Here is a 27,935-nt window from a genome sequence, read left to right on the forward strand (position 1 = left end):
GTTTTTAAAATCTTTCCTGGTAATTCTTTACTTGCTGTGTCTAGTTAATAGACGGGAGAAAAGGTGTTCTATTGTAAAAGAGCAAATGTAATCGTTACTAAATAGAAAAGTAAAAAATACAGAAGTTAGCATTCTGAAGTTTTTGCCTGCCAGTGTTTTTTGAACAGGGTTTCCCCACTGCAACCAATGGAGAGAGAGAGCTGAACTACACAATATACTTGCTTCCTCTGGTTATGCCACACTAGCCTTTTGAGCTTTCTATTCCCCTTTGCTTCCTTGTTGCCCTTGTAAGCATCTGAGCTGAATTTTAGTTGCTTTCTCAGATATTTTTCATAGAAAAGATTATAATCAAAGTTCCATGTGAGAGCTGCATGGAACCTTAGAGGTAGTCTAGTCTAAGTTATTCATCTTACAGCTGAGGAAGCTACAACTCAGAAAGTTAAAGCAACTCGCTCAAGCTACCCTTTGAGCTACTGGTAAGGCTAGAATTAAGATCCAGCTCTCATGAATCCCTTATCCGTGACATTTGTAGAAGCACCAGAGCTCATGGCTTCAACTCCCCACCCTTAAAAACTGTCCTTTAGTTAGTGTACTATTCACCAAAAATATAAATAGAAACATCTTCATAAAATGAACACTAATAAAAATGAATAGAATATATACACATGCATGATTAAGATTTTTCTACTGGAAAATGCAGAAATTATGATTTCCTATCACCAATACTCATAGTACTTAGAGCATTTACAACTCATATATATTCTATATTCTGTATTCTGTACCTAGTGTATAAGCAGTATGTGCAGATGCGTAAGCTTCAAATTTTGGCAGTCTTCAAAACCACCTGGCCAGATTTGAGCCACTTTTTCTTAATTGGGGATTCCATCATAGAGGTGCCAATTAGGGTGCCGAATGAACCTCATGTTCTCTTCTTGCCACACGGTGGTTGAAAGCCGGTATGTGATATCTGTCTGGAGTTTATAGTCTGGTACAATAATGTCATTGCCCCATGTGGCAAATGGCGTAAGCTATTGTAAAACTGTTTGTCTATGTGATTAAGACATTGCTGCAGTGTGCAGCACCAGCCAATTACTTTTTTAATTTAATTATAGCAGAAAAAGGAACAGCATAATAGAAATTCTTGTCATAGGGAATATGTAAAATGTAAATTGAAGAGCCATGAAAATTTCATGCATTGGCAGCCTGATTTGTTTTTATTTTCAACTTGTTATGAAGACTGCGTTTATTCAATGCCATAAAATAAGACATAGCAGCATTTAGTAATTACTTAGTTTTACATCAAAATAATTATATACAGTGTGCATTTGTGATCCCCTCCGCGATGTATGAATGTAAAAATAAACACTTCAGGGCCTGTATCCCTTTTTACTTTTAGACAGTGTAAATAAAGCTGAATCTTCAACTTTCAAATTAAAACTGATAACCTTGGGCATTCAAGGCTTTTATAAAGGAAGGGGGGAAACTTTAGCTTGCCTCAAAACAGGTTGTGTCTCTGGAATGCTTCTGGGACTAAAGAGATCAATTAAGTGTGTATAAACAAACAGTTGGAAAAAAGCTACTAAAACAACAGAGGAGAGAGCTCTCTATTGGGCTCCAGGGGCCTGGGGGAGCGAAGTTTCATTAACTGGATCTGAAGTCCTATGGCCTTCTATAAACAGGCATTAATTAAAGAATGTAAAAAATAAAGTTTCAGACCTTGCAATATGTTAATGATCATATGATTCAGGGCCCGGGAAGGAGAAGAGCAGCAGAGGTCATAAAATAAGCATGAAGCATTTAATATGAGTGCTTGGCAGGGATTTCTGCAAATTAGTTGGTTATTTGCTGGTCCAAAGCAAATTAAGGTGATTTTGCTTCACTTGCTAATTTTTTATGTGCATGCTTGGCAAAATGTTTTTCACAAATGGATGAAGGTTATTGTTAATGGCATAATGAGAAATATTAACATATTTAAATAAACCCCCAAAATCTGACACTCAACACAAGCATGCAGTTTTTATTTAAAACAGACATTGCAATTTTATTAGGTTCTGAAGATGATTTTAGATGAGGTTATGAAAAATACCCAAGTCATGATGTTTGGCATCATGAATTCACCTTAAGAACTTTTTCATATGTTAGCCTATATGTTTTTGAATAAAAGTTATGGGCAATGGATGAGTATATAGCAGCATGTTTTTCAAATAAACTTTTGTAATTTATTTGCTTGATAAAGGAGAGGTGAAAAATAAAGCAGATGAAAGTTTACCTCTAGAATACATACTAAATTTTCTGGTTTTCAGAAAAGTGACATGTGGAATTCTGGCTTTAGTGATATGTGGTTTGCTTCCTTTCTTTTCCTACCTCTGTACACCTATTTTTATTTTGGTGGGGATAAATTATTCTGTGCTTATGTATTCTGATTTGGTTCTCCTTAAAGTTTCCACTTTATCTGAGCACTCAAAGTATAGTTTAAAAAATTAGAGCAACTTCTCTAAGAAACTCTTTTGAAATTATAGTCAAACTGCCCTGTCACTTTAATTACCATGAAGTTGCACAGAAGTACCGAATTTGGCAACAGATCCTTATATAGAAGGTGGTGCTGGACTTGGATGCTACTATTGACATTGTTCTGTTACAGCAATTTTAGATGGACAAATTGCAGTTGAGAAAATTTCATGACTCGGTAAAATGAGCAATGATGACATCTGTGGATGCGGGTCTGTTCATATCTTTGCAGAGCCTTTAGGGAAATAAATATCTCGGAACATTCGGTGAAGTGAAGCTCACTCAATAAATCAACCTGACACAATAACACTTCTGGCACATGAGCCCTACTTCTCCCCAGCAACACCTACCCCTCTGTGTTCCTGTGCTACCAAATGGTGTCTCCCCATAGGCCTCTAAATCAAATCATAGCATACAAATACAGTGAGAATTTATTGGGAATTGGTTTTGTTGGGCAAAAACATTCCTTATTAGGTGAGCTGAAATGATAATAAATTTTGACCCTTTAAGGACTGAGCCAGTTCAGGCTATGTGCTAGTTGGTAGAAGCCATCTACAATTATCTGAAGAATATCATCTTCCCTTGAGGTGTTTTAAGTTTTGTTGGGATTAAATTTCTAACTTTAAGCTTAATTTTTTTTTTCTTCCCATGGCATTTATCCCCTCAGAGTACACATTTTTCTTTTCTAAATCCTCCAGGGTGAAATCAGGACATTTGTTAATAATATTTCAAGTTAAAAGCTAAAGTGTGTGTGTGTCTTAAAGCATCCCTGATATAAGATAAGTATAGGGTCATTCAATCATGACAATATGTAACTGAAGATTTCTACCATAATCAGTAGAAATATTATATCTGAAGTAAGAAAGTGAGAAAAATTTGTTCAATTTTTTTTCTAGAAGGACAATAATGAGTAATTTAAATTTTAAATGTACTAGAAATAACTGTTAACAAAGAGAAGCGATAGGAGAAACCAACTTTCTGTCTATAATTACCCTTGGATACACTTGGGGAAATAAAGCATTTTCTACAAGGCAAAATTTAATGGTAAATTTTCTAATTCAATATGTTTATATGAACTGTCCAGCTTACAATTTAGTACAGTATTTTACTTGTTTTTTTATACAAAGTATGTGCTGTGTCTTTGTGAATTTCTTCTTTATGTGATTTCCTAATTAATTATAGTTCTTATAATTAGTTTGAAATATAGTATTTCCTGTGTGTTTACCTGCTAAGTGAGTCCCATTTATAATAAGTGTGCCTTGGGAGGTGTTGTAAGTCTTTCTGGAAGGAATGTTTGCAACCTTAAATCATTAAACTGAAACATTATGGTATTTCTAGTGAGAATTACTGATACTGAAAATTTGGTAATAGTTCAAAAGCTTTGTCATGAGTCAGATTCGTACAAGGGATATAGTATAATATACCACGTTAAAAAGGAAAATAAAAAGTAAATAAGAAGTTCACAAGAGTCATGGAGAGTTTTACCTGGTTATAATTTTGATCTGTAAGGAAAAGTTTTGTGAAGATGAGCTTAAGTTAATATTCTTTAATTTTTTTAAACAATATTCTGGTACAAAAGACATGTCATATTATTTGAACTCTTTTTGCATGAAGAAAGTAACAATACCCTGAAAACTGAAGCAGTTTTGAAGTCAGTTACAAAATTAGAAAGGTTGATGATTAGAAAATCTGAAAGCTAAATGGAGCTTTCTTTTTTTTGTCTAATAATACAAGTCATTCCAGAAGAAGAGTTGCTAACTCCTGTCTTAAAACTTCTGGAAAATACAAAAGTCTGCAATATTACTTGGCATGTTCTTGTCTCAGATATCTTTCTTAAGAAATAGTGTCTTAATGTTTAGCCTAATTTCTTCTTGCTATAAATTATTCATTCTAATAAATGGACACTAAGAAGCATCTATTACATGCTAATCATTCTGCAAAGCTATATACATGCATTTTTTGTTATTGATTTGAGAGAGAGAGAGAAAGAGAAAGAGAGAGAGAGAGAGAGAGAGAGAGAGAGAGAGAGAGAGAGAGAGAGATATGTTGATTTGTTGTTCCACTTATTTATGCATTCATTGATTGCTTCTTGTATGTGCCCTGATCAGAGATAGAAACCCTGGTGAATCGAGATGAAGTTCTAACCAACTGAGCCACCCAGCCAGGGCCATGCATTTTTAAATTTAATCTAACAGTCTTGTAGGACAGATATTATAGTCTCCATATTAGAGCTGCAAAATTGAAGTTTGGAAAGGCCAAATGACTTGATCAGGATGATATAAATCATGGAAGTCTGGAAATAAATATTTGGCTGATTGCAAAATCTGATTTTTTTTTCCCTTCAGCTTATTGGCATAGGTCAGGCATTATGTTCAGTCCACATAAGAGGTGAAATACCATTTCTTTAATCCATTTGGAGGAATCTGACTCTGAAAAAATGATTTCAGTGTAATGTAAGGTTGCTGTGGGATCATGAACAAAGAGTTATTACCAGCTCTGCCTTGGAGAGATGGAAGGCCTTGCAGAGGATCTGGGAGGTGAACTAGACCACAGTATAAAAGTGAAAGGCAAAAAAAAGAGCCAGGAGAGAAGGAAATAAGCATGGTACGATGTGGGAATATTAAGAAACTTGGTAAAAGAATTGTAGGATTTAGGAAAAGCATTAAGAAATGAGGCTGTTGAGCTGGGCAATGTGAATTCACTTCTATCTCTACAGCATTCTTTAAGCACTTGAGGTCCAATTAGTGTCATGTCTTTAGCTTGAAAGACCTCATTCCTTTATGTTCTGATCACTTTTCTTGGTAAATAGAGACGCCAATCTAGCTAGACATGTGCTTCTAAATAAGAAATGGGCTTTTCTGGGAAGAATGATATTATCTCTTTTCATATTCTTTATTTATATTACTAAGTAAAACAAAAACATATTAATTAACTAGGAATTCAAAGAATGTTTTTTTTTTGGATTCAATGAAATTTCCTTTAACCATTTATAGCTATGTTTTTAAAACAGTATATTCTAAACATGTTATTTGCTTGCAAGGTTTGTGACCTGGTTAGGATTACCTGGGCCAAAAAAAAAAAAAAAAAAAAAAAAAAAAAAAAAAAAAAAAGACCTTGAATCTTGCCAAAATGAGGTTCCCCATTAAGGGGAATTATGTATTTTGCTTTCTGTTTTTATTTTTCAGTTAAAATGTTGGGAAACTAAGATTTTTGTACTTGAATGACCATTGAAGAGTTTGAAAATTAGCATCAGGGATTCTGCCTATATTTACCCTTTTAAAGTGCTTGTTCATTTAAAGGGGATTGATAGTTAAGTGATCCTATGCAACACAACAGAACAGTTTGATACAGGGATACCATGTCAAGTTGCCATTCTTTTTTTAAAAAAATATATTTTCATTGATTTTTAGAGAGAAAGGAAGAGATAGAGATAGAGAGGGAGAAAATGAGAGAGAGAGAGAGAGAGAGAGAGAGAGAGAGAGAGAGAGAGAGAGAGAGAGAGAGATGCCAAAGAGAAGCAGCAAATCAGCTGCCTCCTGCATGCCCCCTACCAGGAATCCAAACAACAACCATTTGGTGCACACGATGATGCTCAAGCAACTGAGTCACACTAGCCAGGGCCAAGTTGCTATTCTTTGTCAATCCTGGCCCTTGCAACACTCTCTTTTATACAATTATGTATAAGCATACACTTGACAAAGTGGTATAGGAACAGTGAGTTTGAAAGCATAGAGGAATCCAGGTCACTGAAACATCTGGTTGTAGAGGCCATCTCATTAAATATCTGCTTTCTCACTCTGAGGATGAAGGATGGTAAGCATGGGTTTGGGCTGGCTGGGCTCATGTCCTGCCTTTGCCACTGATTAGCTCCGGGATGTAGGGAAAGTTACTTAACTTCCCTAAGCTTTTGTTTCTTTATCTGTTAAAAAGAAAAAAGAAAGATGGGAGTATTTCAATCTATCTCACAAATTATGGCAAAGTCAAAGTTATTGTATGTAAAATGTTTAGCAAAATGCCTGCCTCTTAATAAGGTATCAATTATATATTTTAAATTATTATTAATGGGCCGAAACTGGTTTGGCTCAGTGGATAGAGCATCAGCCTGTGGACTCAAAGGTCCCAGGTTTGATTCCGGTCAAGGGCATGTAGGGGGTGTGCAAGAGGCAGCTGATCAATGATTCTCATTGATGTCTCTAACTCTCTATCCCTCTCCTTTCCTCTTTGTAAAAAATCAATAAAATATATATTTAAAAATTTTATTATTAATGGAAAGGAAGAGGTTTTAAGCCCCAGAAGAATGATCTGGGTTCCAGTTTCACCTCTCCTATTCATTAGTTGTGTGGACTTGGTTTTACCTTGGTCAAGTTACTGAAACTTTCTGAGTCTTAGTTTTCTCACTTGGAAAAAAAAAAATCTCGTGGGAAAAAGTAAATAAAATAGATGGTAGGTGGTTAAATTCTTTCCTTTTGCCTTTTAGTCAAGAGCAAGGAATCCAGATGAGCAAGGGATTTGGATGGAGAAAGGCTGAGATGGGAAAGCCTTTCTCTCTAAGTGTCTTTGGACTCAAAGTTAATTCAGATTCTCTCTCCACTTTGAAAGGCTCTGAAGAGTCTTCTGTCACTTTTTTTTTTTTTTTATTGAGTCTTAGGGATTTAGTTGGCCAGCTTTTTTAATGAGAGTAATAGAAGATCAGTTTTTCAGTAAACATGTTCTAATGTCATCCTTCCAAAAAAGTCAAATTAATAGTAACTAAGGATTCTAGGCATTTAAGTAAAATTGTTAAGTTGTTTTACTCTTTATTCTATTTTCTGCTTAATTGTAACACTATTGGAAAACATTTACCCGTTTTTACTTAAGACCTTCACCATTTCAGTTAAACTTTACAGAAATACATTTTTCTTAATATGTTTTTATGTCTCTTTAATGGAAGGTGACTACCTCGAGACTAAAAGATGTTCCAACAGAGAAGCCTTTAGAATAACATTCTAAGGGACACAACGTTTTGTAACTTTCAGAGTATTCCATCGTGTTCTGCTTGCATCTCCTTTTTATTCTGTTCTCCCTCTTTTTATGAAGTCAGGTGCAATTAATACAAGTTCTTATAGTTCTAGTTACCTGATATTATATTTTTTTCCATTGAACATGATATTTAACACTGCAAGCTAAGAGCTTAATGTCTCAAAAATAATATGAGGGCTAGATATAGTAAAATAATGGTCACCCACCAATAAGATCATATGTCCTTTGAGGTGGCATGCTCATATTTTTTCATTTAAGAGAGGGTATCATTGGGCATAAGATGACTATTAGTTGAAACATATAAATATATGACTAGGTTGAATTCTCTATCTGAATTCTCAAGTAAAAAGTTTTACAAGTAAAAAATTTTATAATATTATTTTATTAATATGCATTTTATATAAAACTAGAGGCCTAATGTATGAAATTCGTGCAAGTGTAGGCCTTCCTTTCCCCAGCTGCCAGCATAGGCTTCCTTCTGGCACCCGGGACCCAGGCTTCCCTCACAGCCCCAGCTTCATCTGGAAGTATGGCCAGTCTAATTAGCATATTATGCTTTTATTATTATTGATATTTTCACAATGTATTAATCAATATCAAAACTAAAAGTATCCTTCATCTTTAAAGAAATACTAGTAGAAAATAATCACCATCTTCAGTCATCCATCTGTATTTTTATTTTTATTTTTGGTTATTGCCTACATTCCAGGTATGTGTATGTCTTTACCAAACATTTGTTTTAGAAGCTATGTTTATTTTATTTTATTTTAAATATATTTCATTGATTTTTTACAGAGAGGAAGGGACAGGGATAGAGAGTTAGAAACATTAATGAGAGAGAAACATCGATCAGCTGCCTCCTGCACATCTCTCACTGGGGATGTGCCCACAACCCAGGTACATGCCCTTAACCAGAATCAAACCTGGGACCTTTCAGTCCTCAGGCCGACTGAGCCAAACTGGTTAGGGCCTATGTTTCTTTTAGATCAACAATAATCTTTGTTCTGCTGTGTATTTAACTATTTCTATCTTCCTTGAGTTTTGGAAACAGGATCTGAACATACTATGTCACATAATCAAGGAAATTTACTGGGCATAGAATTTATAGTAAATTTCATTGTGCTGAGTTGTATATGAAATGTGAAGAACTATTAAGGTTGTTCCAATAGTATAATCTGGTAAGGCAGCAAGATCTATAGCGTAAGAAGCTAAGTAGAAAAATAATTGAAAAGAGTTATAAAAACGGACACAATACCATGCCGAGAGAGTGATATAGTTGAAGAGTATTACTAGATGGAGGAGAGGGCAAGCTGTCCATGGGCTGAGGTGGTTTTGGAAGAAGATGCTAGCTAGAGTGAGACTCTATAATCCTGACCTACACTTGGTTTCTGGATATGTGAAATAAGCACACGGTCCTGGAGCGCTCTGCTTCTCGGTGTACTTCTGTGTTGGTTGGGCAGTGCTTGTTTGAATGAAATGGTATTGCTCACCAAAATGTTAATAAACCAATTTAAATTTGAATTCATTTGGAAAGCTATGACTTTACAGAATAGTTCCACATTGTTATTGTGTAATAAATTATCAATAAAATAGTGGTTCAGCATTAGCATTGGAAGATAACACCCACTCACCTAATGTAAATCATTGTTAGATGTCCAAAATAGCAAATGGGTTAAATTAAGACAGCTTGATATAAAAGCGAATGCACATGGCATACTTTTATGTATAAGCATTGAGTGTCTGCCCTGAAGAATAATCTAAATCAGACTACAGGATGATCACTATAATTTGCTCCAGCATTTTTGGCCCGTTATATATTAACACACATATATGGTAATTTGGGATGATCTGGAACTCATTGTCATGCAAGGCTTCAGTCAATTATTTGGTTATTTTTAGGCAAAATAATGACTCATTTGAAGACCTAATAATATGAGTTTTATTTGGCAGATTCTATGTTCATATGCTGTTGATGCGGATCATTTAGCCTATACTTCAGAGGCCCTGTGAACTGTTTTGTAAATTTAGAGATAGTTGCTTTGATCTGGCCATAGAATAAAACAGGAACACCTAACTAAATAGTAACTAAACATAGCCTTTCATCTTTCCTTCAAAGCAAGAAATAAAAATAACCATTGCAAAGCAATGCTCTTTTTGTCCCTTAGATTTTGACTATCCTGATCACCTGAAAGTTAATGATACTAGTTTCTCTTGCAAAGTCAATACTTTCAGAACTTCCATTAAAAGGTACTGAATTGAATGAAATACATTATTCAGTCACACTTTTTGATAACTTTCATTGTAATCCTTTTATTCTCATAGTCTTTAACTCTTAAACTTTTGCTTTTAGCTTTAGATACCACACGATAAAGAAAAAATGTCTTCCCTAAATAGGGCATCCTAATCACCAAATTTTATTAAACCATCATGTCCATGCATTATGGTAAACGTCAGAGTAAACCTGTAAATCAAGTCAGCAAAAGACTTATCTTGATTCCTCCATTTTTATTTAAGCTTCAAAATCATAATTTTGGTCCAAAAGAGGCATTTTAGAATTGATACCACTCGTTTTAGTGGGATATTTAGAGTAACTTCAGTTAAAAAAGCTCATGCTTTAAGCAAATCCATGCACTGAAATCACTGAAATGTATATATAAGTTCAACGAGAGCATTCATTTGTTTTTCTTTTGCAGTGTAAGAAAAAAAAAAATGTCTCTTTCAAATCCTATTTGTCCCTTATCTCTGTTTGTTCAGTTGTTTTTAATATCACATAGTGAAAGAATTTCAATAGCAGTTTCACCATGAAGTCATTTGTTATCCTTCAGCAGGCTTTTGCCTACTGAATTGTAAAGCAGTTCTGACTATTTGCATCCTCCAGACGGAGTGGCATATAAACACTCCCAGATATTTCTGGTACATAGGAAAAAAATATCTTATTTGTCCTTTCTGTGAATAAATAAGAGAATGTCAAATTTTATAGACTAATAAATTTGTATGCTGGCAGTGACATTGAATCTCTTATGCCCTACAATGTCACAAACCCTGAGAAATACATTTTTTTTTGTTTCAAATGAATACTAAGTCAAATAGAAGCTCAATAAAAAGACAGAGTTTGATTGCATTGTTTATATCTGCTCCATATTCTAATTCAGTTGCAATTTGCCATGAGGAAATGCAATTTGCATGTTTCCCAGGTTTATTGCACACCAATCACTCACATATACATGTCAGAGAGAACTCAACGAATGGGTTAAAATGCCCTTTAGCATCAGTTTGCCACAGTTTTTACCCTCCCCCAATTTAATATTAATTTTTATAACATATTCTTAGAGTTGTGGGAACATAGGATAGGAAAAGGCATCATAATTATTATAATTTTTACATATAAAACTTTTGATATGAATATAAATGTTGACTTATGCACACAAGTAATGATGACTCAGAAATAGTACTCTACATGGGATACATCAAATTGTATGAGTTCAAGCAAACCTTTATGCACTTTTCCAATTTAGGATTAAATTTGTTTCTTATTCTGGTATTTAAATTGATATGCCTAATGTCAGGTACCTAATCTTCATATTCAGTTAAATATTAAACCCCTGCAGTATCAGCAGTGATTGACAATTTCATACTTGCAACTTGCCAGTTTTGTATTACACCTTTTAGCTTTTTTCTAAATTTAATGCATTGTGCTCAAAACAGAATAACATCTTATATTTTACAAAGTAAACAAGATTAAGTAATTTTACATATAAATATATAATATGAAACAGTGAAAATCTAACTTTCTGACTTTACCCATGTGACAAATAGGAGTCCTATGAACTGAATATAGCCTGATTATTTTTTCACTCTGATTTCTGAAGAAAGATTTCAATAAATAATACATAACATTTTTTTCTTTTATTGGTGCAATTAAAATAGAACTATTGTAGTATGGTGTTTGTCAAGATTGATCAGATTTCTGGAGAAATACATTTCCCTAAATGAGTTTTAGTTGAATTAAAGTAAATCTGATATATAAACATTGAAAATCAATGCTAATAATACTTAAGAATGGATGTATATAAGGGTTTGGAAATACAAGTGCTATTTAAGTTTTTACATAAACATGTTCTCTATGCATTTTTTTCAATTATGACAGGTAAGAAAATAATATCTACCTAGTTCAAATATGCCCAAGTGCTCTTAATTTTTTTCAAAAGTAGTCTTTCTGGAATTAAAAGCAACTGTGTGTAATGCTATGGCAAAAAGGACAAAGATATTTTTTATAAGTGTAACTTAAACAATTTAGAAATTATCACTTTGACACTACATTCTTTGATTTAAGTCATGTGTGCCCATGTAAATATATATATGTGCGTGTATATGTACAAACACACACATACCCACACATAATATTCACATAGATGAGGCCCGGCAACCGGTTATAGAATCAGGTAGCCTAACAGAGCATGTGAACTGGAAAAAACAGGGTCTCTAATCTAATCTCCTTATTTTATAGATTGATTATCAAATTGATTCCTAGAAATGTTAAAATGGTAAAGCTTGGAGCAGACTTCTATGGATTCTTCTTATGGATTCTAAGTCCTGACATCTTTCTCCCACACTGTCTCTTTGATTCTGGCTTATTTATTATATCAGTGAATTGTTTTGGAAAGTTTTAGTGGCTTAACATTTATTCCACTATATATATTATATATACTAAAATTGCATATATTTTATTACATATGTATGTACTTCATTATATAAAATTGCATATTCTTTATTGTATATATTATCTATCTATGTAATAAAAAGCCAGGGTCGTAACAACTGTTACAATTGAAGGCTCATCCAGACCAGAAGTCAGTGCTGGGTCGCTGTGGTGGCGCCACAACCCAGCACTGACTACATAGGGGGCTGCTGACAGGCCCAGAGAGAGGCCTACAGAGAGAGAGGCAAGGTCTGATCCGTAGCCTTTGTGGTAGCTGTTAATAAGAACTTGCCTCACTTTCTCTCCAGGCCTGGCTAACAGCCTCACCTCCATTTCTCTCCAAGCCTCCACTTGGGCTGCTGATCAGCCACACTTTTCTGATCAGGCCTCATTGATAGGCTCAGATATGCTGACTGGCATAGGAAATGACTAATCATAACCAAATTGGCTAGCAGAGGAGGGCAGTTGTGGGTGAGATCAAGCCAGTAGGGGAGGGCAGTTAGGGGTGATTAGGCAGGCAGAGGCAGTTGGGGTGATCAGGCCAGCAGGGGAGAGCAGTTAGGCATGAGATCAGGCCAGCAGGGGAGAGCAGTTAGGTGTGAGATCAGGCCAGCAGGGGAGAGCAGTTAGGGGCAAGATCAGGCCAGCAAGGGAGGGCAGTTGGGGGTGAGATCAGGCCAGCAAGGGAGGGCAGTTAGAGGTGATCAGGCAGGCAGAGGTAGTTAGGGGTGAGATCAAGACAGTAGTGGAGAGGAGAGGAGTTAGAAGCAATCAGTCAGGCAGGCAGAGAGGTTAGGGGCCATCATGCAGGCAGACAGAGAGGTTAGAGTAGGGGTGTCGAACTCAATCAGAGAAGGGGCCAAAATCTAAAATCCAGCCTAAATCGCGGGCCGAATGGTTTACTAAACAGTCATAAACTGACAATGTCATAAACTGACAGCGGAGTGCAGTGATGACAGCGCGGTGCGGGCCACATTGCAAGGCCTGGCGGGCTGGATTTGGCCCGTGGGCCTTGTGTTTGACACATGTGGGTTAGAGGCAAGCAGGCAGGTGAGTGGTTGGGAGCCAACAGTCCCAGATTGTGAGAGGGGTGTCTGACCACCAGTTTAAGCCCAATCCCACAGGGGTGAGATCAGGTCAGCAGTGGAGAGCAGTTAGGGATACCAGTTTATGTATCACTAAATTCTAGACACCACTGTATCATTATATTAAAAAAAAAAAAAAAAAAAAAAAAGTTCCACAAGGATCTGGCCTAAACTGGTGGACAGACATCCCCTGAAGGGTCCCCAATTAGAGTGAGTGCAGAGTGGGCTGAGAGTACCCCACCCCCATGAACAAATTTTGTGCACTGGGCCTCCCTCTAGTATCTACACTAATAAAAGAGAAACATGCTAATTGACCATACTTTTGTGACACCCACCAGCCAATCAGCAATGATGTCGGGTTAATTTGCATACACAGGCGCCAAGCGTTCTGCACCACCTCAGCCACTGGGGCCTCTGGGCAGTGTGGGAAGGCAGAAAGGTGGCTCTGGGCCAGAGTAGACAGGTGGCTCTGGCCAGAGCTAAGGCAGTGCTGGCAGCCAGGGAAAGGAAGGCCCCTGCTTGCATGGATCTTTGTGCATCAGGCCTCTAGTATAGATATATAAAAGCCTAAGCCACCAAATGACTGATGGACCAGCTGCTATGATGTGCACTGACCACTAGGGAGCAGATGCTCAATGCAGGAGCTGCACCCTGGTGGTCAGTGAGCTCCCACAAGCAGGAGTGTGGGAGTGAGCCTATTGAGCAGCAGGCAGGTGCAGTGGAGCTGGGATGAGCTGGAGTGACAGACAGGAGTGACAGGTGGTGTTTGACTTCCAGTTTTGGCCCAGTCTCCACAGGCTATGCCAAGGGACCCTACCAGTGCATGAATCCATGCACCAGGCCACTCATATAGTATAATATACTATATTATATATGCTCTTATACCAGCTTATGTATCATTAAATTTTAGACACCACTGTATCATTATATATCTTTTAATTCAAATATTCTATTTGAAGCTTTTTTTTTTTTTTTTTTTTTAAGTCTCCCAAGCATTTTTCTTTTGTTTATTGACATGGGCCTCCCAAATTTTGTTCTTTCTGTGGGACCATAGTCAATTTGGCATTAAAGGATGATATTCAACCCTTGCTTCTTTTATGGAGTTGCATGAAAATCAATGGGAGTTTTACACAGAAGTAAAGGATAAACTATGGCCCTGAAGTATTCATTGAAGACTGTAGAACAGACCACCAAGACTCAGTTCAGTGCCTGGGAAGGGGTTCCAGTTAAACTTAACACTCCAGAAGAGGTTCCAGCTGTTGGCTTGATATGAAGGAGGAGATCTGCTTTTGTGACTGATTACTGTCCTCAGGAGAAAGAAGGAAGTGGGCAATGTCACATCTCCAGTCAGAGCTCTCCACGGAGTCTGGGGCACTCATTTGAGAAGGCTCATAACTTTAATGGCTCCCTATCTCAGTTATCTTGTCTCTAGGCTTTGAAAATCCTAAAATCTAGAAAGGGAGAGATGAGAATAGGAATTCTGTTAGGTGTAGAAAGTACTAAAATAAAGTCAAATTACCTTATCTAAATTTCACTCTGATGACAAGTCATTTGTAGTTTGTTACTCTAGTTAAAATAACACAACTAGACTTTATTTGCTCTGTGTACTTGGTTTTATGTTTTTAAAATGTCACCTATTCCTTCAATCACTTGTAAGTACCCTGTAATCTCTTTTTAATGTAGGCACACTGGATTTTTCCCTTTTGTTTGCTGCCTTTGCATTATTTACTTTGATCTGCTCTGAGAAAATCTGAAAGTGTGTTGTCCTAAATGCTTGCATCGCACAACAAGATTTGAGGCCTTGTAGTTCGCATTGAAGAGAAAGGCTCTTGTGTGAAGACGCAGGTTTTGTTTAGTTCTCTCTCCCTGGTGGGAACCTTAATTGCATTTTCTCTCTCTCACAGTGGCTGGCTAAGGAGTGCCTGCCTTCCCTGCTGATGCTGAAGTTTTCAAGCTCTATTACTCTGTGACGGAGAAAATTCCTTGGTCCAGGAAGAAAAGGGTCAGATTTAAAAAAAAAAAAAAAAGTGTTTAAATAAGTATTGTCAGTTTACCATGCTCAATCAACAAAAGGAAGAAATAATAGAAAGCCTGAATGTTTTCCTTCCTGATATTCTGGTAGAAGTTTTATATAACCCAGCTTATAACATGACAGATTTTAAATATCTGAGAGGCTTAGTCTTCAGGTCAAGGAGGTTAGACTTAATAATAACCAGTGAGAAAAATGTTATTAATTTGTGTCTTAGTCATTCCAGTGTTCTTTCTAAGTCAATCCATATATGTGATTACAATATATATCCAAGGTTATTTCTGGAATTAGTATTAACTATTGACTTCTATGCCATTTTCAGCTAAGTTCTACAGATCTAATCGTATTGATTTTTTCAGTTTCTATTTTGACTTTTTGAGCATCCAAGCAATATGCTTGAATCATTCGATCTGAAATGAATATTTTAATTTTCTTCTCATCTGACAAAGTACACTTCATTTTAACTGGCTTTGACACTATAGCTGACATGTCTACTCCCACTTCCTGTAGTTTCATCCTGATGGGATGCAAGGCAATAATAGCAATCTACTTAACATTTTTCAAATTTTGAAGTATCTTAACTGTGGAAGTTCTATTGATCTGCATTCACAACAATGATTGTTTATTGTCTGAGACTTAAATGTTTTTATATATATATATATATATATATATATATATATATATATATATATATATATATATATATATATATAAACTGTGGCTTTTAAAACCTATGGCATGTCATTCCAACTGTTATGGATTACTCAAGCATGTATTTTATTTTTCAAGGACTAATAGTATTCCTATTGCTTACTCCTAAATCTTGGTATGTTAGGCCCAGTTGCCTTGTTAACTTCTCCATTTATAAGTTGTTTTCTCTCTCTTTTATTCTTCTCCTTTAACCCCCTTATATTCTCACTTGCCTTGTTTCAAGCAGTTATTCATTAATGCCTGCCCTTCATGTTATTTACTGACTGGCCTGATCTTTGCTACTTGTCTGTGAGGAAAAAGAAAGGAGAGAGGAGAGAGAGAGAAAGAGAGAGAAAAAGAGAGAGATTAGGGATAGCAGTGGGATTTTTTTGATGGATAGTTGAGTAGGAAGTAGAAGAATTCATGGTTGGAAACAGCATTGGATTGGTTCGTTGAGAAGAGAGTAAGGAAGAAAAAAGATGTTAGAAATTTGAGTATGAGAAGATAAGAAAGATGGTGAGAGGAAAATGTGAAGATACCTTTCTAGAGGTTGGAATTATGGATCTTAGTTCTGACCACACGCTCCCATTAGTAATCACTGGGCCTTTCAGGCTTTGTGCAATGAGCTGAACCCGGTCAACAGAGTCTTTTCAGCTTTATTGAAAAGCAGTGATCCAACACATGAAGTGAAAACATCTCCTTGATACAAGACTGCACAGGGCTTTAAGAACACATTAACATTTTAAGACAGATATGATTGTCATTTAAAACAGCATCAGGAAGCCTATGTCTGGCTTTATTATCTTCAAACTTTTAGTAATGTAAGGAGAACCTTCTAAAACGTAATTTAATGCTTAATATACATTTGAACACTGGACACTTCTTTGGGTGAGTTTTAGGATGATGATTTTTAAGTGTTTACAGCAATCATATTTGCGTGTTAACAGGATTAAAAAATTCTTGAATGATTCACCAGCAGATATCATAGAAAGACATATTTCCATATTGTTTTTTCCAAATTAGTGAAAAGTAAAATAATAGACAAAGATATACTAGGAGTTCTTAATAATTTTGAGGAGTATATATGTTTGAGGATTCAAGAGCTAATTGTTCCCTTTTTAATTTTGTGGTTTAAAATTTTCATATTTTGCAACTGTCAAAGTAAAACTATAGAATGAACTGAATTTTTAGATAGTTCAAAAGACTCAGCATATTTTATGTTCCATGAATCCCATTATATATTTTTAGAAATACTTCTTAAAGTTTCTCCTTTTTCTATTTATCATCATCCTACTTATTTATTTCAGAAAAAGGAAAAGTTGTCAGTTAGGAGTTAGACATTGTTGAAATCTTAGAACAAATCTAGATAATTTAGCAAGTGGCTCTTCTACTTACCAGTACATTTTATTATGACAGAAATTCTCTGATGAAGGTTAGGGAGCCTGGTTATTTTTTTAAAATAGGTCAAGAAATGGATCAGAAAATCTACAGGGGATTTACCTCTGTTTCTAGTGCTTCATAATGACAAAACTTTCTTTGGCTAATGAGCATGTCTAGATGAATTTAAGTATATAGAGAAAAGGGTAGAAGAGAACAGTAGTCTTTTAAGAGAACTGATATAATTACAGCGATTGAATTCAAAAGATTGGAAATAGTTTGAGAGGAGTAAGAAATGACAGATAGGCCTCAGTTTGATTAACCTAAATATACTCTATTTTCTTCTGTGAGTGCATGTAGATCTCATGAACTTAGGGGGAAACAGGGCATTTTGTGTACCAATTCAAACCTAAAATTATGAAATTCCTGACAACAAATCTTAGCATATTTGTTCTGTTTTTATTCCCATTTACATTTACCCACTTACCCATTTTCTATGCACTGACTTACTGAAACAATGATGATTGAGTACCTATATGGAATAGACACTCTTTTGCCTACAAATTGAAATTCTAGTAGTCAAAAAACATTTCAAACAAAAGAAACTGGAATTCAGTACAAACATACTCTTTACACATAGTAAATTTTTTATTCAGTTACTTGACGTCACTATTACGAAGCCAACTATTGTGCTATGATATATATTAAAAACTCAATGCATTATACTGTTGTCCTTAAGTTTTAACTTTAATGCTAATATTTATTTTAACTTTGGGTTTTATTACTTTACTTTGGAAAATCTATATTGCTTCTTCCAGTATAAGAGCCAAGTATACAAATATACATTATGTAGAGTTATTATGTTCTTGTCTCCATTTAAATGCCTCTCAAAAGGAAAGAAAAATCTTTGATATAATGTAAATTACATTTTTATCTTTCATTTACATTTTCTTCCTTTCATTCTTCAAGTGCCAGCTTCAGTGATACTTTTATTGTAAAACTCTCTCTTCTCTAATTTCTGTAAGAGCTAGGTATACCATAGAAAGATATTTAAATTCCAGTCACACCATTTATAATCTGTTGTAACTATTTATTCTTTTATTCCATTTCTATTAAAGGCTCTATATCTGGAGAGCAGGTATTATCTGTTATAATCTATATATTCTGGTTACTTAACACAATACCTGATCCATAGCAGCTCAGTGGATGTTTCTTGAATTAATTAAACCCCCAAAGACTTACTGTTTAAATTCTTTGATCTTACATTTTGGGGACCTCTGTCTATTCTATGATAGGAAAATATGAGCAGAGGTCTTGATTTTGTTTATATATAATATGGTACCAAATAAATTTAATCTTTTTCTTGTTTGTAGAAAAATTTTAAATCCCATTTCTAAAGAAAGGAGTGGAGTTTGTCCATTTCACCTGAAATTTAAGAAACTGAAGATGAAGTGATAGTTTAAATGTTGGGGACATAGTTTATTAAGAAATTAAGGTCCAATTGAGAAATCGGCGCTTACCATGTAAGTAGTGTGGTGCCATTGAAGTTTTCTGAACATGGTGTGATCTGATCTGATTCAACATTTAAAAAATATAGAAAGATCCATAATAAAGAAAACAAACGTGTGTTCTGTGTCAGAAAAAAAAAAAAAAAAAAAAAAAAGCTATAGTAAACTGAGGTTGCTATATTCAGTCCAGACATTTTTTTCAACCATATGAATTTAAAGCCAATTTTAGAATGGAGATTTCAAATAAAAATCATGATTTGTACTAGTTGTACATATAAGAAACTCAGAAAATTGGTCTCTGTGTTGACATGGCAATAATTGATTAGAGGTGAGCAGTGTTTGTCAACTCTCCCTGAGATTTATGTGCAGGTTCACTGTAGTTACCATGAGATCTGGTTGTTCACTGCCTGTTCTTTGAGGCATTCAAATTTGTGGCCTATATTATTACCCGATAAATATGGAAGACATGTGAGAGTTTCAATTCTACATTATTAAAAACTAGAGGCCTGGAGCATGACTTCCTGCACCAGTGGGGTCCGTCGCCCTGGCTTGTGGGATCAGGCCAAAACTGGCTCTCCAACATCCCCCGAGGGGTCCCGGCCTGCAAGAGAATACAGGTCAGGCCAAGGGACCCCACTGGTGCATGACCAGAGCTGGAGAGGAAAGTGGGAGGTTGGCCAGCCAGAGAGGGTATGCAGCAGGGTTCTAGGGTGTGTCTGGGCTGTCTCTCTCAGTCCCGATCAGCCAGACCCCAGCAGAAAGCTAACCTACCAATCAGAGCTCTGCCCCCCTGGTGGTCATTGCATTCAAGTAACTGGTCGACCGGTCAACTCTCTGCCCCCTGGAGGCTCGTGCATGTCACATATATACCATATACTATCTACCTTCCTTTAGTAATCACCTAACAAATAAAAGGCATGTTAGACCAGTGTTCCTCCTAGAATAATAATCTTATGGATTATAATCAGGCAATTTTTTGTTTCCAAGTTATGTATTTTAGAAAAAATCTAAACATGGACTTGATAAATATAAACAGTTCTCAGAAAATGTTGCTATGTATCTTAAGGGAGAGATGGTTTTTGCATACATACATAATAGAGAAAAAGTTGCAGATTCCAATTTTTAGTATAAGAATAAATATTAATCATGAATAAACTTTATTATAAAAAAACAAATTATGTCATTTGAAAGCTAGGATTTTTACTAAATTTTTCAACTTTAACTTTTTTTTAAATTGGAGACATTTGGTCAACATTATAGAACTATAATCCATAGACTGTTAATTAAAGAACTAGTGAGTGCTCTCATTGGTCAATGAGGGAAAATTTGAAAACAAATGAGTTGATTTCTCTATCATTTGCTCTATAGTCAAAGGAGAAGATGAGTAAAATATATATCTTTAATATTGCATTTGAGTTATATAAAAATCAAAGTATTAAAAATAGAAAAATAAATGCATTGTCAAAAATTTGGCTTCTATTACTGACTGTTACTGGCTGAACAATCTATTCGAATGAAGGGTTCTCATTTGTAAACCAAGAGGATTAACGAATTAATTCATAAGGACCCTTTGCATTCTAAAATTTTTATTATATAATAAATTAATTTAATAATTCATATATACTGACAATCAATGTGTCATATGGGGGAAATATTATACATAAATATTTAAAATTTTAAATACCTGGCAGAGATCTGCAAGTCTTCTATAGGTTGTCTAGTAAAAAATAAACCCCTTACCAACTTAAGCTCTTTGGGAGAATAAAGACCACACTCCACAGTGGGTTATATCACTAAACATATAGCCCATTTCTATTCTGTGGCCTACGTTAAAACCAACCAAATAATAAAACAAACAAACAACAACAACAAAAAAACAATTTAAGGAAAAATGTAACCCCAACCCACATGTTTGGATTAATGTTTGTGTTTTAAATGATGGACATATACAGATGCTGTCCTTTATATGGATTTACGTGGATTGCTAAAGAGCTAGCTAGGATATTGTAGTTGACAATACTTCTTTTGGGCACACAATTTCCTAGAATAGGAGAAATGATACTAAGTTTGATTAGCACCTACACTGTACCATGAAAAATTAGAAAATGTCCATTTAATCTTCATAATATCCCGATGAAATAGATATCATTGTTTCCATTTCATTACTGAGGAAACTGAGACTCATTGTTCAAGTTACAAAGCTGCTTGACGGAGACAGGCTACAAGTCCTGACTGTCTGGCTCTCTCCACTACAAGGCACTGCCTCCTGGAAGAATGTGTACACAGATGCTCTCTGAACTCACCTTTCCTCCAGAAGTGTACCTGAAAATAACCATCGGATGGTTGTTGTAAGCAGAGGGTCAAGAGACTGATAACAAGAGTTATGGGAGGCTGAGAAAATCCGTAGTAAAATTTTGGTTGATCATTAAGATAGAAAAATAATGCTTGGGAGCTTTGAGGGTCCATATCAGATGCTTGGATCACAGGTCAAAAGGCTTTGAGATTTCTGAGATGGAGTGGGAATGGGGAGTGATGAAGGAAAACAAGATGTACAGGTCAAGTCAGATGAGAAGTCATTTAGCAGAGGTGAATGATAATAACTAAAAAAAAAAAAAGTTAGTTGAGTTGCAAAGTGAAAACAATAGCAGGATTTATTGGAAGACAGAATAAATACCAGTTTTTCAGTCTGGGCAAGGGGGATTGGAATGTACTTTTTAATTTTATTCTGTAATGAAATCATAGGTAAGAAGTTGCTCTCAAAATAGTTAAAAGGCAAAGTCTATACATGATAGTTTCACATAATTTTGTGAATGATGGATAAATTTTTAATGAAGACAAATGATCTGGGACCCTCGAAATTCAAAGACTGACATTTCTTTTTTTTTTCTGGAATAGCCTTAAATAATCTGATTGTTAAAATCAGTATGTTAACTGCATTAAAGTAACATTTAAAGTTATAACACTGTCTTATTTAGTTAATTTTCCACAGGTTTTGTCCCATATTAATTAACTGAATTATATATTGAGCTTGTGTGTGAAAATTAGTGATGGTTACTCTCACTTCTGTAATTAGATCATTCTAAAGCCTGAAAACCACAAGCTTATCTCAAATACATCCTAGAAATAGCAGTAAAAAGTGGTCTCATGGTGGTGTTGCCAACACTGATTGTGAAATATTTTACTATGGGCTATTTATTTCCCTTATTGATTGTGCCCATTAAAAATATTTCTGCTAAGATTTGAAGTGCAATAGTGACTTTGAGAAATACACAGGAAGGAAGGAAATGTTTGGTCAAATTACTGCTTAATTATTTCAAAGCAGGAGTGACTGGCTTTGTTTTGCCCTCTTTTACTGAATAACTTCTGATGCAATCAAACTGAAAAGTCAGGAAATTAACTTTTATGGAAATTGAGTCATGCATTAAATGCATTTTCAATTCTGATACTGTTTATTTAGTAACCAGTAAAACCGAACCAAGTTGTACTATGAAGGATCAGGGTTTCAAGAAAGCAATTCATTTCCTATATTATTCCTTCACTTGGCTGACCAGAGTCTCTAGAAATTTTGTATTTTATATTGTTATATAAAATAGAGAATATAGTGTTTATGCTAATATTACTTTAGCTCAGTTTACCTGCAACAAAATTTTTAATTAAATCCTCTCTATATACTATTTATTCTTGCTTTTTTTTTCCCTTTCTCTAAGTGGCCATCCTGTATCCTTATTAAAATAGACAAATGTCTGCATAATTATATTCAATTCAGAATCACTTTTTCAACTGAGGACCATGTTACATAAATAACTTACTATAGCATAACTAATATATGTGTGTTTTTGTATGAATGAATATGTGTATTTATGTACATGTCCTTATCCATCTATATTTATAGAAAGAGGCTTTTACATCAGTACAAATATAATAAAACTTTCATGATTATACTAAGACAGCAGAAAATGAAGTGGACATACTATTATCTTTTAAAATTCACGTCCTAGACTTAATTACCTGGTTTGACTCTATGGCCATAGCACCATGCTTATGGTTGTTGTCTGTCCATTTTTTCAGTTTGTCAGTGTGAGGTAGCCCATTTACAGCTTCCTTCAGCCATATCCTTTTTTTTTTTTTTTTTTTTTTTTTTTTTTTTTAAGAACAGTTTATTGACTTTTCTTTTTTAAAGAGAAAGGAAGGGAGTGGGACACAGAGAGAAACATCCATGTGAAAGTGAACATCCATGGGCTCCCTCCTGCACCCCCCCACCAGGCCCACAACCTAGGCACATGCCCTTCAGACCTTAATCGAACTTGCAACCTCCTGGCGCACAGGGACAATGTCCAACCAACTGAGCCACAACGGCCAGGGCAGCCGTATCTTTTAATGAGAGCGACAGCATAGATTCCACACTTCCTTCTCCTGGCCTAGCGGATATGTTTGTAGAGACCTAGAGACAGTGCTCTTTCTAATTGTGGCCTCTGTTGATGAATCGCCAATTTAATTTTGTAGAGCGTTGTAGTGACCCATTTTGCCCCCTCTTATGCCTGAGAGTCTTTTGAAGGAGAGCTGGGTTTGTTAGCATGCAGTGCCTCAGGAGCAGCTGAGGACCGGTGCCTGGAAAGTTTGCTCTAGAATGGAGGGCGCTGGGTCTCCTACAAAGTGCAAGTTGATTTTAGAGTTAGGTTAGCCCAGCAGTGAGTTAAAGGTTTTCAGCTTTTTAATACTCCACATCTATGAAATGTGGACAGGGATGCCTTCCTCAGAGAGACAGTGTCAGAACAATGACATGACGGGTAAGGTTTCCATCCGATAGTGTGACCTCAAAAGATGCTTGCTTCCTCTGCCTCCACATGTTCTGTATTGTAATGGGCAGCAGAGCATCCTCACTTCCACTCTGACACTTGCAGATGAAGGGAGTCTTCCCATCCAAGGGACACTTTAGGTTACAACATGGTCCTGTCTATTTGCATGTTAGTGATAGAAACCCTCCATTCTAAGAAGTAAAGACATGACCAGATTATTGCGTGGCACGTAACATATGGGAATAAACTGGGCAATGCAACTACTGTCTTATAAAGTAATTGCTTGATTTTGTGTCTGTTTTCAAAATAAAGGGCAAGTGGTACATTTGATGTATTACTTTTAGTTATGTATACTAATTTGTGCTTGAAAAATTCTGAAATTCTCACTGATTAGTGTAAGCATCAGAAAATATGATTTTACTTGAGAGTAATGTTAACCCAGAGAGTCATATCACTGAATATCATTTTGAAAATTTGTTTTTTTAAAAACATTTGTTTGACATTAAAGCAGCTCACTCGTTGCTTTTGTCATTTGTGTGTGTGTGTGTGTGTGTGTGTGTGTGTTGCTTTTTTTTTTCCAGACAATAGGGTGACTGGACTGTTCCATTACTCTTATTTATAGGAAATAATATTAAACTTTAAAGATAAATGTGCACAGTTTGTGAACAAATGCAAAACAACAAACATAATAGAGATTATTTGTATGCCATTTCCATTGGTTTACTCTACAGATATGTCCTCAATGATAATAAAGTAATAAAAGATTGTTTTCACAGCTGTTTGTCTTTGATTACATATTTCTTTGAAGTACTGTAATAAGACAGACTTTGAACCTGGAAAGAGATCAAATAATGAATTGTTCTGCTTTGTAAAGCTTAAGAAGGGATTTTATTGTCGAAACATATAGTGAGACATATTTTTTCTTCTAACAGCTAAATAATGGTTGAAAGTACTATGAGATCATTACAGATGGACTAGATTAAAGGGCTTGGGGCCAAGTGTGAGTGATCATTACCAAAAATTGGTGCTTTGGTTTTAAAAGTCAGATTTGGTTAATTACCAAACATTTCATTAGTTTACTTTGGAGTCAAAATGGAATAATATAAAGATGCTACAATTTATATTCCTTTTTATAATACTTATATCTAAAGACAATATGAAACTTAAATTCCTAAATCCCAAAAGATTTATGCTAAATTTGTTATCCACTTCAGATTTAGGCAGATTAGATTAATGAGATTGCATAAATTAAACTACATGTCATGAGATAAAAGAACATTAATAAACATCATATGGTTTTTATTTTTAACTAAAATAACTGTTTAGAAAATGTAGAAACAAGTTCAGTTGTAACACTTGCAATAGATTTTCAGAAGATATATATTAATATAGTTGTAACTATTATTTCCATGTGTATTTTCTCTCAAGTATTATATAATACTTATTCATCTGTGGAGAAGTGGTGAGTATTATTAAGATAATAGAATTAGGCATAATCCTGAGAGTATTTTGTTTTGCTTCAACCTAAGATGTATGTGATTACAAAGCATCAAATGGAGTAGCCATTTCAATATTGTATATGTTGCTATTAAAGTTATTTTAAAACAACAGACTGCTTTTGTAAATACTTGGAAGTTCCTGACTGTTTTAGAAAGAACAATACTTCCGTACACATTTTTGGATCTCACATAAACAGTTTAATATTTTTTGTAAACTAGTTTTTGTTGTTTTAAGAAGAAACTTTTCCCCTTTGTTTAAAATATAAACCTTTCAAGTGATAATTTTCATGGAAATGTTAGACAAAGGAATATTGTAACTTTAGAGATTTTTATGATGAAGGTGTGTTTAAGAGATGTCACTTTGATATTTTTACATTATGTCCTACATTTGTCAGCTAAAACCAGGATATTGCCTCAATGAGAAAAAGCATGTTCTGCACTTGTCAAAAGGCAGTAAGTAATGATTAAAATAGCAGTGTGAAACGCTAGGAGATTAAAGTGATGCTAATGATAAGTGAGAGAAGAAAAGGGCAAGCTATATTTTAATCCCTGAGAGAATGGTTAATGACTTCTATTGCCTGAGATTAAACTAAACCTGTCTCATCAGCTTTTTCTGCCTGGTGAAAAAAAGCTCTCTGCACTTTAATTTATTAAAGTCTTTTAAGGAAGCACATTGATCTACAGAGGTTAAACTTTTAAAAATTGTGCAAAATACACACAAACGCTTAACAAAAGTGTGATTTTGTTGCTTTTAGGCATGCTCAAAGATATATAAAGATTTCATTTGTCCATGCCCTTAGTACGTTTAATTAAGGAATCTTAATTACTTAAACGAGAAGGTTTGTTCCCTTAAAAAAAACAAAAAAAATCAAACCAGAACATATTCCTATAACTGTGTAGGCAAGGGGGCCAAGAATACTATAGAGAAGATCAGTCTATATAAAGAGATTAAATTATAATACTGATTATTATATGGTTTGTTCAGAATAAAAATACATATACTGTTCAGAAAAATTAAATGAAAAACATCTTGAAAACTACCCTAAATTATACTTTTTAAAATGGGACAATTTGTTGTTAACTCTAGTTAGTTTTTGTGAATTTTGTCATCTTTGATAATTCAGTTGGCCTTTCAAAGCTATAAGTTTTCTTCAACCTTTACTTATCCTCAACCATAGAGATGATATCCACATTTATACAACTTTTATCTTTATGTAACTAATATTTAATTTATCCTGGTGGGATAATGTGTGTGTGTGTGTGTGTGTGTGTGTGTGTGTGTGTGTGTGTGTGTGGTTTGGAGATAGGAAGTTGGAAAATTACAAAAATTTCATTCATTCTTTCTATAAGTTTGTAGGCCATATAGTTAACATTTACCAGCACTACATCTTAATTGTTTTTAAGTTATCTATCACAAACGATAATTTCCACTAAGTTAGATTATAATAGTTTACTGATTCATTGTTATAAGGGGGGAGTTATTTCTGCTTTCTAGAATGGCATACTTCTACTTTCTAGAGTTCTGTAAGTACTAGTACTATGGTTCAAAAGTTACTGGTTTATTGTAAAAGTGGGTTTGAATTAAATAACCCTATGACCTTTTTAAAGTATTATTTTTATTAGTGAGGGATATATATATATATATATATATATATATATATATATATAGAGAGAGAGAGAGAGAGAGAGAGAGAGAGAGAGAGAGATATTTGTTGTTTCACTTATTTACTGATTCATTGTTGATTCTTCTTTTTTTAAAAAAATATATTTTATTGATTTTTTACAGAGAGGAAGGGAGAGGGACAGAGAGCTAGAAACATCGATGAGAGAGAATCATTGATCAGCTTCCTTCTGCACGTCCCGTACCGGGGATGTGCCCGCAACCCAGGCACATGCGCTTGACCGAATCGAACCTGGACCTTTCAGTCCACAGACCAACACTCCATCCATTGAGCTAAACCGGTTTCGGCTCATTGTTGATTCTTGTATGTGATCTGACCTGGGATGGAACCTGAAACCTTGGCATATTGGGGCAATACTCTAACCAACCTGAGGTCCTGAACAGGTTCCACATGTCCTTTTAATTCAACTATTTTACAGCGGAGTTACATCTCCACTGAGAGGAAATTTAACATTGGATCATTCTGGCAAAGGTTTCTGATTTGTTGTTGTTGTTTTGCTTACTATTGTTTTTGGTGGTGGTTTTCTTTGCAGCCTCATTATTAATACTTCTTAAATTTAAGAATACATGTCTTTCTACTAAACTAGGAATCATAAGATCTTTTCTAAAATTTCATTATCTAAGATATTTTTAAAGCTTTATTTTATACATAACTTTTTAGGCTAGGGAGTTTAAATGCAATACATTCTTTGATGTTAATGAAACACCAATTTTTCTGAAGGCCATGTAGCCCTAATGAGCAGCTTCTTATAAAAGAACATTTAATCAAGGTTTATTTTTAACTTGTTTAAACAGATCTAATAGTTTGTGCTGATTTCATTTCAGTATAATAATTGCTACCAATCCTATTAGTAAGCCCTGGTACTGGGAAGTTAACACAAATTCCAATCTAATGAGAGCAGTGTTACAGCAAAACCATGTAGTCAAGGAACGATCTGTCTTCCATTGGACAGAGGCACCTGGCGATTCTGCCCATAGTTTTGTTCCCATAAAATTCTCAGTCCCGAATTGCTAATATTTACATGGATTTTACTAGCTTTCGTT

At 34.9% G+C, this 27,935-nt stretch overlaps 1 protein-coding gene across 2 annotated transcripts in view; it reads left to right on the top strand.

Annotated features, from left to right (window-relative positions):
- Window positions 1-27,935, top strand: part of DACH1 (dachshund family transcription factor 1) — a gene marked incomplete at its 3' end in the record, with an annotated part of 423,255 nt that overhangs the window by 64,865 nt on the left and 330,455 nt on the right. The window lies entirely within an intron of this gene.

Source organism: Pipistrellus hanaki (genome assembly GCF_964339955.1).
Source record: "Pipistrellus hanaki genome assembly, chromosome: 3".
Classification (NCBI taxonomy): Eukaryota; Metazoa; Chordata; class Mammalia; order Chiroptera; family Vespertilionidae; genus Pipistrellus; species Pipistrellus hanaki.